Raw genomic sequence first — 7,828 nt, forward strand, 5'->3', positions numbered from 1 at the left:
CATCAGTTAAATAAACAAACCTACAGACTAGGGTTTCTCAGGACACTATCTGGAATCGCCAGGGCAATGGGGGTGGCCTGAATAATCTCCCCTAAAGACATCCAGGTCATAATGCCTGGAATCTGTGAATGTTACCTTACAAGGCACCAGGGACATCAAAGATGTGATTACATTAAGGGTCTTCAGAGGGAGAGGTTATCCTGGTTTGCATCCCCCTGGGTGGCCTCCCAGTAGGGAAAGAAAGGAGGAACTCGTGGAGAGTGGACCCTATACCAGCCTGGTTCTTACGGGCTGGAAGGGGCAGGTTTGGGGAAGGGCAGTGCGAGGGGAGCCAGCTCTGTCTTGCATTTGGGACACCTGCTTCTCGCCTGTCCTTGCCTCTAACCAGCTGGCCACTGACCGTGAGCACCTGCCTTTCCCCTTCCATCCCTTTAGCCCACAGGACAGAGCTCAGGAGCAGGGCCCCCATATCCTGTTGGAAGGCGCGACGTCCACGCGTTTGCTTTTAGCACTAATGGCTTTTGTGGGGATGCGGACCCCCCCCCAAGTTCGGAGCAGGCTCTGCGGCTCCCCGCTGTCGACCCCAACGGGCTGAACTTGCCCAGCTCCGAGGACTTGTGGGTCTTTCCCCGCTCCGTTCCCAGGCATAAAGCAACCTTGCAAATAGGGGTTGCGGTTGCCCAGCCCGGCCCCTGGTAGGCTGTTGGCAAACGGGGCGAAGTCCAGCCCTTCTTTCTACCAACCCAGGCTCTACTGGTGGCTCCTTCGGTATCACTCCCCTCCTTACACACCCTCGATGGCTCCCCATTGCCTCCGGCAGTGGTTTCCAAACCTCCCATTTTAGCAGAGAGACTTTCCTCCTGCACCTGGGATTGTAAAACGGTCGAATGCTGAGCAGCTCAGGTCGAGGCAGGGGTGAGGGGCAAGGCTGGCCTCCTGCCGCACCCTCCCCTCCTCCCCTTTTCTCCGAGCACAACACCACACCGCTGGCAAACCATTAGCCAAAAGATAAGTAAGGTATGGAGGTGGCCCACACAACTCCCACCCCTCCTTGGTTCCCACCCCTTCCTTGGCAGGCCTCCTGGGTCAAGGGTCATGGCTACAAGGAACCTCCTCAGGGGAACCTACTCCCCAGGGGAGTCCCTACCTCCCTACAGAGGCACCTGCACGTGTCTGATTGATCACTACTCAAAGCCATGCTGGCCCCTGGGATACACAAGGCAGAAGTGCCCACCTTCAGAGAGCAGGAAGCTTCCAGGAGGGGCCTGGCACCCAGAAAGCGAGTACAAGGATAAGATGGTCACCCGTGGCAACAAGTGCCACAAAACCAAAGAAGGAAGGACCGGGGGACATTAGTAGACCAGGTGGTAGGCCAGGGCCTCTCTGGGAAGGTGACCTGAAGGATGAGAAGGAATGCTGTGACACCAAGGACAGAGAACAAAGAATTTCAGAAGCGGGAACAGCAAGTGCAAAGGCCCTGGGGCTCTGTGTGCTCCTAGGCCAGAATGGAGGAATAAAGAAAAGCGTCCCATCAAGTCCCTCCACAAGAAGACAGGTCCGTGGATGTTCAGAGCAGCTTCCTCAGAGCCTGGGACCAGAAGCGAACTGGGACAGCCAGGGACAGAAGGGACAAACAATGAAATAAACTGAGCAATGAGAAAAGGACAAGCTGGAGCGAAGCGAAGGATCTCGGAGATACCACGCTGAGGGACCGGAGCGCACACTCCCAGTGCGTTTGTGTAGACGGGCAAGAGTGTCTATGGTCATGGAGGTCAGACTCCCGGTTCCCGCCTGGGGAGGGGGCGCGAGGGAACCCTCTGGAGGGCTGGGAACGTTCAGTATCTCGTTCAAGGTGGCGGTCCTGCAGTGACACCGATGTGAGACAGTGTGGAGCCGTGCACGCAAAACTGGAGCATTTCAACCCGTGTAAAGTACACCTCAAGGAAGTACGGGCAATAAGAGAGCGCGGTTGGCCCTATTTGGAAAGGAAAAAAGCCCACCTCAGCCCAGCCCACCTCGTCCACATCAGGAGGCATCTTGCGAGCCTCGTCTGAGGTCAGATCCGGGGCTGACTGTACTGGAAACACAACCCAGACCCCATCCCTCCATCATCTACATGAGCCTGCAGCCCCCACCCCACCACCACCACCCGCCCCTCTTTCCAGCTCCTTCCCCTCCCTCCTGGGGCCTGAGGCCTGGAGAGGTTCCAAGGGTGGGGACGGGGTGGACCCGGACACCCGCCATCCGCCATCCGGAATGTCGGGCTGGGCATTCCGGCACCTCCCGGAGCAGCTAGGCTGTAACCCGAGAGCCTTCGGTTAAGCGGATTTCTCCCGGGGCAGGACCCCCTCCGGTTCTGGAATGTGCAGCCTGGGGTGTGGGGGGCGGGGCCGGGAAGGGGTAACAAAGGGTGAAGCCGCTTTGAAATTCTGCTTCCTGCCCCCCCCTTCCCCATACCCGCCCCCACCCCAGCCCCAGCCCCAGCACTGAACAAACAGGCTCTCTCCTCCCGGCCAGTCTTTGTTGGGAGTGGAGGGGGCCGGCCCCAAGCTGCCGGGGCAGCCCCAGACGGGGCTGGAGGGGCACCGGCCTACATCCTGACCCCCCACCCCGCACCCATCCTCTGGGCCGTCCTGCTCCCGCTGGCCATCACCCCAAGCTCATCCCCGGCTCCCCTGGGGCCAGAGCAGGAGACCCAGGGGGGCTCTTCTGCCACCTGATGGGGACCCTAATGTCCGGCCCACCCATCAGGGCCCTGGGGGGAGGAGGCAGCGACTGAGGTCGTGGGATGCCATTACCTGCCACCCTGGGGGGCGGGACCTGCCGCCTGCTCACACCTCCTCTTGCGCACCCCACTGACCGGGGCTTTCCTACAGCTCCCAGAGTGCCATGGGGCTGGGACGAGGCTGTGGCCTCTGTGGGGGGCCCTGTCTGCAGATTGCCCCAGGCTGGTCCCACTCCCAAGTAAGAAAACTGGGGAGCAGAGGGGCATCGGTGACCGCCGGCCCCTCTCCCCTCCTTCAGACTTCTCCCAGGGTGAAGACAGGGCCTTTGGGGAGGAGCCAGCCACGCCGGAGGCTTGAGAGTGTTGACCTGCAGTCCACACACGATGACCTACGCCCGTGATGACAGACGGGCACCCGTGGGCCACATGGACCTGCCTCCCACAGAGCTCCCAGGTCGGTCAGTGCTGCCAACAGTTGAAGCCCCCCGAGTGTCCTCTGAAAAGCCCAGCCTTGTGGTGGCTTCGGCCACTTTCCCAGGAGACGCCCTGGCCCACCCACCGCCCCACCGCTGAGGTCCCCAGCTCGGCCTCCTGTCCCTCCTCCCTGTCCTGAGAACCCACCTCCTTCCAGCCACCTCCTCCCCCTCCTCCCTCCCTCCTTGCCCTCCCATGGCTGAACCCCACCCTCGCCCCCCCCCCCCCCCGCAATTCCCATCTGCACCCAGTCCTAGCACGCAAGACTCTGCCAAGACCACGGACAAGACCACCAAATGGCCCTTGGAACCTTTCCATCCACGGAGCCTGCTGCCTTTGGACGGGACCTCGGCCTCAGAGGCGCGCACCCACTGGACCCCACGTGGGGACCCCTCGCTCCCTTCTCAGCCTCTCCTCAGCCAACAGTCCACCAGCACTGCCCTGCCGAGGGTCAGGGGCTGGGGCTGGGGCTGGGGGCGGCGGGACAGCCAGCCCGTTGGAGGAAATACCCAACCTGGTCTCTCGGTGCAAGGAAAGCAAAGGCAGAGGTGGGCTCAGATGGTGCCATCCTGACAGCAGGGAATGTTCCAGAAGTTGAGCTGGGATGGGGTGGGGCCAAGAGGCTGAGGGGCCCTCCGCAGGGCACAGGACCCGCCAGATGTGGTCCAGCCACAGGAGGTCTGCGGGGGTCCTCTGCGGCCTCACCTTCTCCAAGCAGCTTAGCCCATTCTACCTGGCTGAGTTGGGGGTCTCCTCTGTGCTCCCCCAGACCCCTGCGCTGACCACTCTGGGCTGTCCTTGTCTCCACTGCTCTGTCCTCACACCAGCCGGCACTCCAGGGTTCTGCTCATTGACAGGCGCAGGGAGATAAGGGAGTGAATGAACGAACGAACGAATGAATGAAGAGCCTTTCCACCAACTGCTCATTACGGGTTCCCCTGGGTTCCCCTATCCTTGCAGGTCACGCCCACCCTCCGGGGAGGAATTTGCTCCCTCCCCAGCCTTGTGCTGGTCATTAACTCGGTGCCTGGACCTGCCTGGTTAATGAATAATTAAGCTGGACAGGATCTGACCTCAGGCTGACCTTGAGCCTCCCCACAGGTCATCCCCGCCCTCCCCCCACCCCCCACCCCCCAGTCTGGATATGTGACCGATTCTCAGTGACCCTTCCCTTCCTCCCTGCTGCTGTGTTGGGCATCGGCATCACGGGGAAGTGCCAGGCGCAGAGAAGTCGTGGCCCTGCCCCTGGGGCCCTCCACCCTGCTCGTGAGGCCACCCCCTCCCCGGGGACTCCCTTACCTCCACACTCTGTGCCAAAGCCCAGAAGGGGCAGAACTGAGCACAGGCACACGGGCCTCCAGCTGGGCTCTGTCCCTGATGCACTGAGCCCTCTGGGGCCCAGCTGTCCCCCGCCCCCCTCCACCGGGCCTCGGATTCCCCGCCAGTCAAGCAAGGAGGATGTTTTCGGCAGGACTACAGAGTGGCAATCCTCTACATGACGTCTACATTCCATGATGCCGTGGACACACGTCGGTGTCATGACCGATCCCGACGAGACCTCGGAGACCACTGGGTTGTGTCCAGTGATGGCGTGAAATCACGCAGCAAGTTGGGGCAGGGCTGGGAGATGGCTGCTAGTCTCCTGAGCTGCGGTCCCGGCCTCCCTCCTTATTGAGCCTTGTCCACGATTCCATTCTATTCATCCATTCACTCATTCACGTATTCGTTCATTCAGCAGATATGTTGGGCTGGGCTCAGCATGAGGGGCCAAGGTCTCGCCCTCGGGGATGCCCCACCTAGGGGACACGGTCATCCCAGGCAGGAGGTAATGGGGTCTGGGGAGCCACGACAGGGGCCAGGAGAGAAGCCAATGGATTTAAGAATTATTAGGAAGTAGGGGAGCCTGAGTGGCTCAGTCGGTTAAGCGGCCAACTTGGGCTCAGGTCATGATCTCTCGGTCCGTGAGTTCGAGCCCCGTGTCGGGCTCTGTGCTGACAGCTCAGAGCCCGGAGCCTGTTTCAGATTCTGTGTCTCTCTCTGTCTGACTCTCCCCTGTTCATGCTCTGTCTCTCCCTGTCTCAAAAATAAATAAAACGTTAAAAAAAATTTAAAAAAATAAAAAAAAAATGAAGAAGGAACCATGAGAGAACAATAGTCTGGTGCCGTCACAGGGATGGGAATAGTGCCCGTTCCCAACAGCCAGACTGGTAAACTCAACATTCACGGGGCAGGGGGTAGAGCACTCAGGAGGGTGTTGCTTCAGAGATGGGGAAGAATTAGTCTCAGACCGAGCACTGCTAAAACCCACCTAACAAATCATCAAGCAAGACCCAAACGGATCAATTGGTTCCCAAGCAATTTACTGCTTTCCAGAACAAAACTCAAGAAGATTGATAAGAATACAAAAATATCCAACCTTCACAATGTCTGGTATCCAACAGAAAATTACCAGACATTTGGGCGCCTGAGTGGCTCAGTCGGTTAAGCAGCCTACTTCGGCTCAGGTCATCATCTCTCGGTCCGTGAGTTCCATCCCCACGTCAGGCTCTGTGCTGATAGCTCAGAGCCTGGAGCCTGCTTCCAATTCTGTGTCTCCCTCTCTCTCTGCCCCTCCTCTGCTCGCGCTCTGTCTCTCCCTCTCAAAAATAGATAAACGTTAAAAAAATAAAAAAGAAAGAAAGAAAGTTACCAGACATCTTCTTTGACAAAACACCAAATGGAGAAGGATGCTGGTGCCACGGAAGGGCCTGGAGAGCCCAGGCCTGTGGCTTCCACAGAGGCTTCGGCAGCAACATGTGGGGCCGGAGTCAATGGTCATGGTCAAGGCTGGGCCAGGACCACAGAACTCACAGAGGAAACACCAAGGACAAGGAGTGGATCTCCATCAACAAGCTGAGCCAACTGGTCGACATCGTGAAGATCAAGTCCCTGAAAGAGATCTCTCTCTTCTCCCTGCCCATCAAGGAATCTGAGATCATTGACTTTTTCCTAGAGACATCCCAGGAAGTGATGAGGTTTGAGGTTTTGAAAATTATGCCTGTGCGAAAGCAGACCCAGGCTGGCCAGAGGACCAGGTGCAAGGCATTTGTTGCCATTGGAGAGTACAAAGGACACATAGGTCTGGGTGTTAAGTTCTCTAAGGAGGTAGCCACTGCCTTCCATGAGGCCATCGTCCTGGACAAGCTTTCCACCATCTCATGTGGCGAAGCTACTGGGGGAACAAGATCGGCGAGGCCCACACTATCCCATGCAAGGGGACCAGACACTGTGACTCTGTGCTGGACGCCTTATCCCCTACACCAGGGGCAGGGGCATTATCTCGGCCCCTGTGCCCAAGACGATACTGATGATGGCAGGCATTGACGACTGCTACCTCTCCACCAGGGGCTACACTGCCACCCTGGGCCACTTCACCAAGGCCACTTTTGATGCTATTCCCAAGACCTACAGCTACTGTGCCCCTGACCTCTGGAAAGAGACGGTATTCACCAAGTCTCCCTGTCAGGAATTCACTGACCAGCTTGCGAAGACCCACACCAGAGTCTCTGTGCAGAAGACCCAGGCTCCAGCTGTGGCCACCACATGGTTTTACACAAGAAAAATAAAGTGAGTTAAAGCCCATTAAGAAAGAAAGAAAGAAAGAAAGAAAGAAAGAAAGAAAGAAAGAGAGAGAGAGAGAAAATTACCAGACATACAAAGAAGCACGAAACAATGATCTGTAAAGAAAAGAGTAATTAAGCAATTGAAACTGACCCAGCACTGACACAGATGTTAGAGTTAGCAGAGAAGGATTCTAAAACAGTTTTTATAACTGTATTTTATATTTTCAAAATGTGAAGTAGAGACATTAAGATATCAAAAAAGATCCCAATTGAACTTAGAAGAGTTGAAACATACAATGTCTGAGATGAAAGGTATACTGAATGGGATTAATGGCAGATTAGACAAAACAGAAGAAAAGATTAGTGAGTTGAGGCGCCTGGGTGGTTCAGTCGGTTGAACTTCCGACTTCAGCTCAGGTCATGATCTCTAGGTTCATGAGTTCAAGCCCCGCATCAGGCTGACTGCTGTCAGTGCAGAGCCCCGTTCAGATCCGCTGTCCCCCTCTCTTTCTGCCCCTCCCCTGCTTCTTTTTCTCTCTCTGTCTCTCTCAAAACTAAATAAACATGTTAAAAAAAAAAAAAAAAGATTAGGGAGATTGAAAGCATAGCAGGAAAAAACTATCCAAAATGAAACAGAAAAAAAAAATTTTTTTTTCAATTTTAAAAAGAGAGAGAGGGGGTACCTGGGTGGCTCCATGGATTGAGCGTCTGACTTCGGCTCAGGTCATGATCTCACGGTCCGTGAGTTCAAGCCCACATCAAGCTCATTGCCGTCAGAGCACAGCCTGCTTTGGATCTTTCCTCCCCCTTTCTCTCTGCCTCTCCCCCACTCATGCTCTCTCAAAAATAAATAAACCTCGAAAAATTAAAAAGAGAGAGAGAGAAAGCGGAAGCCGGGGAGAGGGGCAGAGGGAGAGGGAGAGAGAGAGAGAGAGAAAGAGAGAGAGAGAGAATCTTAAGCAGACTCCGCACTCAATGCAGAGCCCAATGCAGGGCTCCAGCCCACGACCCTGGGATCAAGACCGGA

At 56.5% G+C, this 7,828-nt stretch overlaps 1 pseudogene; it reads left to right on the forward strand.

The window, feature by feature from the left end:
* Positions 1-1,765: 1,765 nt before the first annotated feature.
* LOC112849956 (small ribosomal subunit protein uS5 pseudogene) lies at positions 1,766-6,809 on the forward strand (annotated as a pseudogene).
* The last annotated feature ends 1,019 nt before the right edge of the window (positions 6,810-7,828 follow it).

Source organism: Puma concolor, chromosome D4, assembly GCF_028749965.1.
Source record: "Puma concolor isolate L17-30 chromosome D4, mPumCon1.1.hap2, whole genome shotgun sequence".
NCBI lineage: Eukaryota > Metazoa > Chordata > Mammalia > Carnivora > Felidae > Puma > Puma concolor.